Below are 13,114 nucleotides of genomic sequence, written 5' to 3' on the forward strand. Positions count from 1 at the left end.
TGCCCATTTCCCCAGTGAATGGACTGAGCGAGATCAGCAGGTGGAAAACAGGTGCTTGGAGTGAAGTTGAGCCCAGAAGAGGAGGAAAAGTGTTACCCCTATGTGGTTTGATGTTTGTCCTTTTGCTTCCCAACACCTGAACTAGTAATTAAACTTATACAAATTAATTGACATTAAATTAATTTCCTCAAGTTAAGAGGGATTTTTCCACAACAATCATTGATAAGCAATATCCCTGCCTTTATCAAAGCCCATGAGCTTTCTTGTTCCTTTTTTTTTTCCCTGATTTTATCCCCTGTCCTGCTGAGGTGGGCAGGAAGTGAGCAGGCTACGTTACATCCAACAGAAGCTCTAACACATTTTTCATTGGAGAAGTAGACTTTGAAATGCCAAACACCTTTACATCTCTAAATATTATTTAGATACCACATGTTGTTAATTTTTACAAGTAATATTGCATGTTGTTAATTCTTCTAACATCTAGGCTATACATTCAAAATGAGTTATCTAATAAAGTCTATTTATTAAAACATATATAAAAAACATATAACACATATTGTGTTATAAAGCACACAATTCCCTACCAATGACAACAAAAAAAATCGTCTAATTGAGCATGCAGTTTTCATTAACCTGTTTTTTTTCCAAATACACAACAACACATACACATGTACGTGATGTTGGTTTTTTTTTTTCATCATTTCTCACTGAAGCAATACCCATCCCGTATTGGATCTGTGTCATTACTCTAAGTTTTGTTTCTAATGTACTTGAAAAACTTCTTAACTCTACTGATTGCAAGAGTGGATTTTTTCCTACTGATCTTAACTCCATTTATCAATTACTTATTCCCTTAAATTCCTGCTTTTAAGAGATCGTTAGGTATTCACCATCTCTCACTATAATTTATAGCTTTTCTTTTCTTTTTCAATAGTTCAGCCCTAGTCAACTCGGAGTTGGGGAGCAGCAGCTTCTATGGAGATACTATGCTGAAAAAAAAAAAAAAAAAAAGATGAGGGAAAAGGAATGTGGGACAGACAGATGGGGCAAGGGGGGTGGTTTGACCAGGATACCTTGAGAGTCTGGGAAGAGAAGAAATGGATGGGTGCTTAAGAGGTGAGATCGCTCTTGGCAGCATCACAGCCTGCATACTGAAGAATTGTGACAAGCAGTTTAGAAATGTGAGTTATTGGTGGTCTTCTGTTGATCTGCAGCTGTGCTCCATGGCTATAGCTGTAATTTCAGCAGTTTACTGTGTAAGCCGCATGTTGCCACTTCATTGATCAAGGCAATGCTGTTCAGTTGCAGGGAAGAGGGGCAAGACACAGGGAAGAAACAGAGGGAATGGAGAAAACTGTACAGTCTGGATATGCACAAGTAGCAATAAAATCAGTGCTGGACAGAAAGAGACAAGACAGACAGACAGACAGGAAGAAAGAAAGAGAAAGAAAGAAAGAAAGAAAGAAAGAAAGAAAGAAAGAAAGAAAGAAAGAAAGAAAGAAAGAAAGAAGAGAAAGAAAGAAAAATAGAAAACCCCACACTCATAAAAATGAGAAACATCCAGGCATAAAAGAACATAAAACAAAGACAACTGTCATGATGTGGTATGATAGGATCTAGGAGAAAGCAGAAATCCAGCAATGCTGTCTTTCCTACTCCTCAAAACCAATTCAGTTGACAACTATGGATGCTTCCAGCTGGAAAAAAATGGAAGAATGAAGTGGAGGACTCCTTGCCATCGCTGTGTTTCTGGAGCGCACCTCTACCTTTCTGCCCAACATGGGATGGTTCTTGGGAGATAATTGCAGAATGTGAAAAAACATGACCAAAACCAGAGGACCCATCTCCACAACTGCATGATAAAGATAAAAGACATCTCTAGATGCAGATCTTAGAGCTCCAATTCACTATGTCCCACTACTGGAAGTTATTTTTATGCTTTGTTTTTAAGGCCACTGGCTGCCTCCTCCCTTATGCTCTCCATTCCCCCTGTTGTCCTGTCTTCTTTCTCCTGCATTGCTTCCTTTCCTTGGTGGACCTTGATGAGATCTTTGATATTGTGTTGTATATATATGTACGAAGGCAGTATGTCTCTTATTCTTTTACACTGCTGACTGCTACCCCATATACCTCTGCAAGTTTTCTTACAAGGGATTAAGAGAGAAAGGCCTGTGCCTGGCAGAGGGAGCAGTGAATGATGATCTAGCAAAGCAGTCTATCACAGACAGACGACACTGGCCCAGAAATCCTGCTTGAAAATTTGGTGTACATGAAACTGAGACAGAAATTGGAACTTTCGACCAAACGCTGTAGGTTAGAAGTTGTTTTAGCTGAACGTACTGGGCACATATTTGAACGCTAAAGGTAAGGTATTGTTTTGTTCCTGTAAGATCTGAGTGTTTCACACAGCACTCCAATATCCTCTCTTAAGTAGGGGAGGCAACCATAAAATGCAGAAGTTGGCAGATGCACAGGATGTGAGGTACTCTCAGTAGAGAATTTGTTCCTAATATATATTCTAAATCTAACTTTTCAGTTTAAAGCGGTTACTCCTTGTCCTGTCGCTCCAGGCCCTGATAAAGACTCCCTCCCCAGCTTTCCTACAGGTTGCCTTTCAGTACAGGAAGGCTCTCCCTGGTGTCGCAGTAAGCTCACCTGTTACCCAGGGGTCACAGTTATTTCCTGTGATGGGAATAACGACAAGGGTTAATCTATTGCAGGTGATTTCATACAATTATAGAAAAGGTTTTGTTGGAAAGCACCTTAGAGGTCTCCAGATCACCCCCGTACTTCAAGCAGGGCCATTTTTAAAGCCCTGTCATATTGCTCAGGGGCTTGTACAGTCAAATTTTGAATGACCCCAGCAAGAGACCCTACAGTCTCACTGTGTGCCTTTGCCAGTGCCTAGGCAGAGTGTGCTTCCCCTGCTGGTCCTGGTGAGATGAACTGATACAAGTTTTGAGAAAACAGAAGTTTATGCTACTGCATGAAGTACCCTTTGTAACATTTTTTTTTTTTTAACCTTTACCGTTTCATATCTGAAATTTGAAATTCATCAGGGAACTCAGCCTGGCACACAGTAAAACTGATGGCAGATACTTCACAATATTATTTGAATTTCACGTAAATAGAACAGACTAGCAACTTACTTAGGAGAAGTAATACAATTTTAGAAATATTCAAAACCAAAGGCATTCCAAACTAAGTTTAAGTTCAGAGGAAATCCAAAGGAAAAACTAATTTTGAAACTAATAATCAGAGAACATAATCTTCTACAAACGATAGATTTTCCTCCTGCATTGGGTAATTTTGATCTGTCTTTAATGATCATCTCGACATGGCTTTGACACTGAGTATTTTGCTTTGCCACTGCATTAAGTCTTCTTCTCATGTGTGGTAAATGTCCTGCTCTCATGGGATGGGCCTAGGAGACATACGCACTGTGTCTCATGATGCTTGGATATCATCTTAAATCTGTGAGAAGAGGAAAGGTCTCACTGCTTCCTGAACAGGGAATTGGATGTCTGCAGTTGAGAACCCTCTGTCTAATCTAGAAACGTGAAGGAAGGAGTTTGCTGGATTGCAAGTGACAGTGAAGAAAGCCACAGATGACATATCGAACTGATTGAAATGTTATTTAGCTCAGGGCATGGCTAATGATGTGGAGCTGGAATAGTTTGACGATTGTAATTACACTCACTATCATTGTTATTTGTTTACAGGATGGTAATGCCTAAAGGTCCCGCTGGAGCCTGAAACAAGGTTGTGCTGGGTGCTGCACGTGCATATATCAGTGGCGATTTGAGAGCTAGTGATACAAACAGACAAAACAGAGATTGAAAGGAGAAACAGAGGGATAGAGATAAGAAGATCTCCCTGCAGGTCATTTAGGGTAACCAGCCATGAGTGCAGTGCATCCAGGTCTCCAGTGCTCTGCAGGCCCAGCCAGATGAATGGAAAACATTGCAGCTTTGGAAAAATAGTGTTTCTTCGAATTCTTTGGCCACAGTTTTGATGTTTTAGGACTGCTTTTTTTTTTTTTTTTTCCTTTTTTTCTTTTCCCCATTTGTGCTAGAAAAGGTGAACTTTTCAAATACCTATTCTGAATTAAAATATCGTTTTCATTGTTATGTTTCTGTTTTGTTGGCACCATTCATAATGACTTCTACCCTTCGGTGGAAGCAAAAGCTTATCATACCATAAAATTGGAAAGATCACAGAAAACTTCAGAGCTTTTGAAGAAAGGTGAGGAAAATCCATTCCCTGCTCTAGGCAGAGAGAGTGGCTGATTTCCAGAAAGGTAAATGGGCAGGATAAGGCCGCTTCATGTTCACTGATGGCCAGTTGTATGGACTGTGAAGATAATGGACTACCAGCACAAGAGACGGTGCCAATAATCTAATCCAATACGATCTATTTCAAGTGGTGGAGACCTGATACTCTATGACAATGTGAGGAAGACCTAACTGTCAGGCAAACTTTGAGATGATCATGTTCAGGATCTAAAACTGTTATGACAAGTGTCAACACAGGAAGGGTGAAACAAAGGCATGAATGTCATACAAGGACCGATAAATCTCAGGAAGGCTGGAAACCAAGGCAAATGGATGGAATAAGATGGTGCTTTGTGTTAGCAAGAAGCAGAGGATAGAGAAATTAAATGTTATGGGTCAGCAAAAGAGTGGTTTTGTGCAAATCACTGCTAAAGATAGACAGCCTTGCTAGCCTGCTCTTTGCTCTTAGCTCCAGTCTAATAGTGAATTATCTCTGTACAGTTATCAGACACGTAAACAATAATGGGAATTATGGGAGACTTTAACTTCCCAGCAAAAGATTGAAAGATAATTACCACTTATGTTCATCCAGGTATACTATGTGATGGCTTTCTTCCCAAAAGTGAAAAAATACAAGACCGTTTTAGACTTGGCTCCTGTATGGGTTTAAATGTAGTAAAATTTGAATAAAGTGTGATCATGAGCTGACTTTTCTCATTTTACATTTCAAGACAGACAAAACCAGGTTTAGAATGAAGGTTCTGAGGCTTAGAAATGCAAACCTTGAAATCTAAGGAAATGAATAATTGAGTCTGACTAAGCAGCTCTGGGACTTGAGCGCAGAGAAGGCATAGTTAAAATTCAAAATTCAAAGAGGAAAAAAGCGATGAGAAAAGGTATGTTTCAGAGGTTAAAAACTGCAGAAATAAAGTAAGAATGACCAAAAACCTCCTTCACATAGGAAATTAAACAATAATAGTAAGTGGTACTTAAGCCACAGAAACCAGAGGGAAGAAAGAGAACAAATTAGGACAGTTGCACACTTGAGGCAAAAATAGGTCAAAAGTTACTGATGTCTCAAATGCTGCAAATCTGATTTCCTGCATCTAACAGCAACAACAATGTGATCTTAAGGGCAGTGACAGGACTCCCATTGAAAAGGAGGGTAGGGCACTAGGCGCAACATCATCTGGGGTGAAATAAAAATCTATAGTGATTCAAGTGAAAAATGAAAAGCTGATATCTACCTAGCCTGTTAACAGCATTGGCACGCAGAACAACAAGTCAAGTAGGAAAAATGCATAACAATTGTGCAAATCGGGGATAGTCCCCAGAATGGGAGAGTAACAAATATACTTCTGTCCAGAAGAGGGTAAAGAGTTATCCAGACAAGTGTGGGCCTGTTAGTTTGACATTAACACCGTGCAAAGTTTTGTAGCAAGAACAGATAAGACCAGGGAAGTAGGGGGTAATGTGTAATTTACAAGATAATTTATCAGAGCTAAATTGTTTCCAGACAATTTAGTAGCTTTCCTTTGTAGGACCAGTTCTTCCCTACACAGGGGATGAACTCCATCTATTTCACTTTCTGTGAGCTTCTGATACATTATCTACGGATTTGGGCTTTGGGGCTGCAAGTGAATAAAGGGAATTTACAATTGTTCACACTGAAGAGGGACTTACCAGCAAAGGAGTCGTTACCTATGGTAATTCTCAGAGACAGTTCTGAAACTGCAGCTGCTAAGGAGGCAAAGACTCATGGAGAAATGTAGGCTGGAAGGGACCTCTGAAAACCCAACCTCCTATTCAGGGCAGAGCTGACTTCAAAGTTAGATATGTTCGGTATGGACATGGTGGCTGAAGATTAAAAATTACACAGGAGCTTTGAGATTTGCAGGTGACATAAGGTTGGGAAGTACTACCAAGCCTGACAGAAGGCTATCGCTTGTGATTGAAATGGTTCAGGTGAAGTGACATGTGATAATACAAAGCAGAGCCATTCTCAGAGATTCTCAAAAAAGGGTGATTTTTTGTCATGTTTGCTATATGGCAGTCAGGAGTTTAAAACAAACAATCAAACAAACAAAATGACAACAAAACCTCACGTTCATGCACTGTTAGCACAAGGAGGACTGAAAAAGTTAAGTGGTTATATAGTGTGTATGGCTATTCATTTTTTTTCCCCTCCAGTATGAATACACTGGACAAGGCAGCCCTGACACTCATTTGAGACATGAGGCACAGTTCTGCCACTTGTATTCACATTGAACTTAGGAGGAAGAGTTCACAAGACAGAAGGAACAAGTTGCCTATTGTCTGGAAGGGAATGAAAGGACATCATTCTGCCCAGCCAGAGGCCAGCTGAGAGAAGAATATGTTGTCTCTACGTAAATGAATTTCTTGAGTAAATATCAAGGAGAAATAGGAAATGTGTAAGTTGGGAGACACATCTGAAATGATGACTGCAGTTGGCTTATGAGCAAGTTTGGACAGGAAATTGGTAGAAACTTCCCATTTTAAGAATGAAGTGCACCATAGCTATGAAGTCAGCATTCACCTAAGCAGTAATGGCCAACTCAAATCCCCCACAAGAAAGCAGTGGACAAACCAGAACACTAACAAACATGTTGGGGTCTAGAGTCAAACAGATATACCTAACTTTATTATACCTCAGCATCTGAGGGATTGCTTTTAGAGGCTGAGGGCTTGTACCCCATTTCCAATCACTTTCTCTGTGCCCCCTTCCCCAGAGAAGGAAGCTGCTTGGCTTCACTGCCCTCTGATTCAGCTGCCCGCTGAGGCTGCCCGCTCCTCAGCACCTGTAAGCAGCAGCACCTTCAGGTCTCCTCCTGCACCAGCAGCACATCAGCGTCTCTTGTTCCAGCAGCAGGACATCGGCGTCTCCCATTGCACCATGCAGACCTCCACGCCTCGAGTGCCACCAGCAGTACTCAATGCGAGCTGGACGCTCAGGGCACTTATGGCCACCCACCTTTGTGAGGTCAAAGGCTGACAGTGACTCTCTGCTGACCTCACACGGCTCTCGGGCGCCCCGATGGCAGAGGTTACGGCGCTAAGCTGACTGCCAGGAGAAAAGGCTGACATGAAGTGGCTGCTCCACAATGCCAGGAGCAAGGTCTGCTGGAATGGGGGTTCGGAGGGGAGCTCGGCCTTCGGCCTGGGAACTGTGCCTGGGAGCCAGGGACGTCCTTGGTGTGCAGCTGGACACCTGGGCCTGAGAAAGCAAGGTTTCTTTAGAGAGAATTGGAAGCATCGTCACCTAGTGGCTGTGTCAGGGGGACGAGAGAAATGCACAGCATCTCTTGGTTCCCTGAAGTGCACGTGTCCTACGCCCTTGGATGTCTCCATGATAGAAAAAGAGACTGATTTTTACCCAAAACAGAGCTCCTTTCTCTCGGGAGCTTCTCATGCTGCGTGTCCTCCTCTCTTTCTTGTATTTGGCTATGACTTTAGGCTTGTTCTTCCTAGTCCTTAAGCAGACTGAAGCTTCCCCGGAACATCACGTTAACTGATTTTCACTACCTCTAAGTGCCTTTCCTCCACTTCTCATCTAATTAATTAGTGCTATCCTCTTCACGCCTGCTACAGAGGTATCTTTCCTACCTGGTACAATCTAGAAGAGCTTAGCAGCATCCATACGTCTCTTTCCTTTAGTCCTCACAGTAGACTTGCTCGAGGTAATTTGTGTTGAGCAGTAATCCACAGGAAGTGTCACCAAGCCAAGGCTGCATTTGCTTGTGTCTTATGGAATCCCTGCAGCTGTGTCCCCTCCCAGCTTCCTGTGTGCCCCAAGCATCCTCGCTTGCAGGGCAGCAGAAGATGCAGAAAAGTCCTGGCCTTAGTGGAAGCACTGCCCTGCAAGAGCTAAGACATCCCTCTTAGCAGCACGCTGTAGCCCCGAAATCCCAAAAAACGGCACATGCCAGCTACTGGGAAGGAAATGAACTCTGTCATTGTGATATACCCGCTCAAGGCCCTGCTCTTTGGCCCAGGTGTCTACGAGGCGGTTTTGGAAATGAATCCTGTTGTGTGACTCCGTTCTTTCTGGGTGCTCCGTCCCCATAAAGCTTGCTTTTCAAGGCCCAGGAGGGTTTGCCGGGCACTGGCCTGGGTTCCCAGCCTGACCCACCTGCTGGGAATCAGGGAGGCTCGGTCGGTGTCTTGTGTTGGGTTTACGAGGACAGGTTCTGGTAGCGGGGGGCTGCAGGGGTGTCCTCTATGAGGAGAATGCAGCAGCTGCCCCATGTTAGATAAGGGCCGGTTCCAGGAGGCTCCAGAGGGACCCGCTGCTGCCCAGAACTGAGACAAAAAGGATGATGTTTTGCGCCGGTGTGAGAGCCCACCTAAGAAAGGGAAAGAAACCTGCTGCACAGCAGCGTCTGGGTCAGGGAGGAGTGAGAAACCTCTCTGCAGCCCCCAAGGTGAGTGCAGCAGGAGGCAGGAGGTGCTCCAGGCTCACAGCAGCAGTTCCCCTGCGGCCTGGGGAGAGGCCCCTGGTGGAGCAGGCTGTCCCCCTGCAGCCCACGGGTCCCACACGGAGCAGATCTCCACGCTGCAGCCCGTGGAGGAGCCCCCGCTGGAGCAGGTGGATGTGGCCTGGAGGAGGCCGCGGCCTGTGGAGAGCCCCCGCAGGAGCAGGCCCGGCCTGGACTGGAACAGGCTCTGCTGAGCCTCTTTTGCCCGTGACGATCATTGTGGAGTGATCTCCCTGTCCTTCTCTCAGCCCTTGAGCCCCTTCCATCCTATTTTCTCCCCTTTCCGTTTGAGGAGGGGCAGGGAGAGAGCGGTTGAGGTGGAGCTCAGCTGCCCAGCTGAGGAAAAACACCACACCTGCTGTTCTTCGACCCTCAGCAACCCCACAGCATCTTCCTGGAAGGGATCCCTTTCCTTCACGCCTGACGGGCGCCGCCTCCAGAGGCTTGTGCCCCGTTTCCGATCGCTTTCTCAGTGCCCCCTTCCCCAGAGAAGGATCCCAGCTGCTTGGCTTCCCTGCCCTCCGATTCCAGGCTCCCGGAGCTGTTATCCCAGCATCGCAGCAGCCAGGTGACAATGTGCTCGCCTGCATGACAGCTGAAATCTTGTCCCATGTCTCGCAGCTCGCCCAGGGATGGGGATCACCTGCCTACTGCTGCTTTTCTCTCTTTTCTATTTTATAACAGCCTCCTCTTCCCTTCGATGGCCCTACATTGGGGTCGCCTGCCTCGCCTGCCTATTGCTCCTTCCCCTTCTTCGGAGGACTTTCTTCCCTGCCTAAACGAGATGACTTCTGCATCCATTCCTTCATCTTGTGTGTATTGGCGACTGATACGGCAACGGGGTAGTCCCCGGAGCCAGCTGTAGGGCCTGTCACAGGGTTGGAGTGGCTGCAGGGAACATCACAGGGGTTGCAGGGGCTGCAGGTAAAAACACAGTTGTTGGAGGGGCTGCAGTTAAAATTACAGCAGTTGCAGGGGCTGCAGGTAAAATCACAGTTGTTGGAGGGGCTGCAGGTAAAATCACAGGGGTTGCAGGGGCTGCAGGTAAAATCACAAGTGTTGCAGGGGCTGCAGGGTGCATCACAGGTTTGCATCAGATCAACCAAAAGAAATTACGTCAGCTAGGGTCAACGTTTTACGCATTCTTCTAGTTATATCTGCGTGGCCCATTTGGAAGGAGCCCAGATCAGAGCGTTTCTCGTTGTGGACTTCAGGCTCCTGTCCAGGTTAAGCTGTGCAGGTCGTTATTCATGCAAGGACATAGAGAGGTGGAGGATGGACGGGAGTCGTGGAGGTGGGAGCCCCTTTCTTGGGGATGATATGTGCCCATCCATGTGGGGAGGAATTACCTTGGCCTAATAAGTACAAGGTGTTTTCACACTTTGTGTGTTCCTTCAAGGCCTCCACCAAAGGTGTCAAGGTGAATATCAAACAGACCTGAAGAGACCCAGGAACTGGGCTAAGGAGGCAGTTGCTATAGGAACAGAGTGGCTCATGGTGGATAATATTGAATGGTATGTCACATTCACAAACTCACTGCGCTGAGGCAGTGTCTCAAAGGAGGCATTAAAGCAAACCCAAGGAACAGAGAGTGAGCTGAGGCTGGGAGCTGACCTCCTGCTGCCAGCTGGTGTCAGGGCACGGGCACAGAAATGCACGTTGCATCTGTGAATTCTGGGGATCATGCACAGATTTCCTGTGTGTTAGCATGCTTGTGCTTGTGGCTGTGCTTATAGCCATGAGGGACACATAGGGCTGTATTAGTGCTTTTCCTGGCTTTGCTTCCCTGACAGGTGATATGCTAGAAAGCATGTGGCCCAATATTATGTACTTTAGCAGGGAAGTGTGATTTTCACACACAAACATAAGTAATGTCCTCAGCTGCAAGCAGATCTCTGCCACCAAAGCACAGTGTTCCTGGGGTAGCTCTTTTCCATTTGATGCATACAAAGCAGAACAAAAACGCTGATGAAGTCACCAAAGCATAGTGACTAGATTTCCAGGGGCAGTGATTTCCTTCGTATCAGGGCAGACACAGATCCCAGATCCCTTTTGCTCATTTTGGAAATTATGTCCAAATCTCGGGGGTCAGAGCGATGGAGGATGTCGACTTCTAATAATTCCTACAGGCTTTGTCTTCCACCATGGAGAACCGTCTTTATGTGATGCAACTTCCCACTGAAGGGGAATTCCTGCAGATTGTAAGGCTCTAGTCCATATGAGCTGGCCCCAGATACCATGGGTAGGTCCACATCCCAGACAGAGCAGAGCAGCATACATAGCTGCAACAGGCTTGAATAAGGACGCTGGTCGGTGGATAGTAGGACTGTTGCTTGGTAGTTTTAAGCTGCTGGGCAGCTGAACTCCACCATAGCCACTCTCTCACTCCCCCTCCTCAAAGGAAAAGGGGGAAAAAATATGATGAAAAGGGCTCAAGGAATTGTGATAAGGACAGGGAGATCACTCAACAATTATCGTCCTGGACAAAACACATGCAGCACAGGGAGATTAATATAATCTGTTGCCTATCACTAGCAGACTACAATAGTGAAAAATTAAAAGCAAACTTAAAACCCCTTTTACCTCCTATCCACCCTGCTCTACCTCCTCCTGCCGAGTGTTGCAGGGGAATGGGGGATGTGGGCTGTGGTCAGTCCCTAACACTATCACCTAACACAACATCCCTAACACTATCACCTGCTGCTCCTCCACGGTCCCTCTCTGCCCCTGTTCCACGTGGGGTCCCTCCCACGGGATGCCGTCCTTCCCGAAATGAGCCTGCGGGGGCTGCTTACAGGCCACCATTCTTGAGGAACTGTTCCGATATGGGTCTGTACCACAGGGTCCGTCCGTCAGGAGCAAACTGCTCCAACCTGGGTCCCCCACGGGTGGCAGCTCCCCCCAGGCCCCCTGCTCCTGCGTGGGCTCCTCTCCATGGCTGCAGCTCTGGCCTGGGGCCTGCTCCTGCGGGGGCTCTCCACAGGCCGCGGCCTCCTCCAGGCCACATCCACCTGCTCCACCGGGGGCTCCTCCACGGGCTGCAGCGTGGAGATCTGCTCCGTGTGGGACCCGTGGGCTGCAGGGGGACAGCCTGCTCCACCAGGGGCCTCTCCCCAGGCCGCAGGGGAACTGCTGCTGTGAGCCTGGAGCACCTCCTGCCTCCTGCTGCACTCACCTTGGGGGCTGCAGGGCTGGTTCTCTCTCCTTGCTCTTCCAGCTTCTGTTGCACAGCAGTATTTCCCCCTTCTTAAATCTGCTCTCCCGCAGGTGCAAACAACATCGCTTATAGGCTCAGCTCTGGCAAGCGCCGTGGCCCTTCTGGAGTTGGCTGGAGCTGGCTCTGATCTGACACGGGCAGCTTCCGCACTGTTCTCACAGAGGCCACGCCTGCAGCCCCCTGCTCCCAATCCCTATGCAGTAATTACAAAGCCTCTGTGCTTTGGGCTGTCGTGATCCTTCTGCAAGTGCAGGGTAGGCGCAAGGTTGCTTTGCATTTCCAAAAGGAGTAAGAAAGCCTCCAACCCCACTGGACCTCAGCCACTTGCAGGTTTCAAGCAACACTCCCCACTTTCAGTTATCTCCCTCCCATGCACACAGTGGAAGCAAGGTTGAGCAAACACCTGTTTTGAAAAGGTTTATATCAATGAAGAATAAAAGAATTCTACTACCCCCAATCTCTCTGTGCATCCAAGGCAAAAATCGTGGATTGTTCTGCCTCAACACTGTTTTCAGACCAAATTTGTCAAGTCATCTAGCAGAGGATTTCTCTCTTGTTCACTCACTAGCTTATTAGAGCACCAGTTTTCACAGGTGATAGAGCAAATTCCTCAACTGTCTGAAGGGACTTGATCCCAGAAAACTTCAAAACTGCAGATGACTCATGATTTTCTGGTGAAGCATCTATTAAATTAGAGCTGTTCCCCTTAGGGCACAGTGAGACAATGTGAGAAGAACCCTGTATCGCACTGATTGAGGCTTTATAACTCTACAGAATTGTCAGCCAACACTAAATGGAAAAAAGCCTCCTCCTGTGCTGCCCATTTCCCCAGTGAATGGACTGAGCGAGATCAGCAGGTGGAAAACAGGTGCTTGGAGTGAAGTTGAGCCCAGAAGAGGAGGAAAAGTGTTACCCCTATGTGGTTTGATGTTTGTCCTTTTGCTTCCCAACACCTGAACTAGTAATTAAACTTATACAAATTAATTGACATTAAATTAATTTCCTCAAGTTAAGAGAGATTTTTCCACAACAATCATTGATAAGCAATATCCCTGCCTTTATCAAAGCCCGTGAGCTTTCTCGTTCCTTTTTTTTCCCCGATTTTATCCCCTGTCCTGCTGAGGTGG

This window comes from Anser cygnoides, unplaced genomic scaffold, assembly GCF_040182565.1.
Source record: "Anser cygnoides isolate HZ-2024a breed goose unplaced genomic scaffold, Taihu_goose_T2T_genome scaffold_63_1, whole genome shotgun sequence".
Lineage (NCBI taxonomy): Eukaryota > Metazoa > Chordata > Aves > Anseriformes > Anatidae > Anser > Anser cygnoides.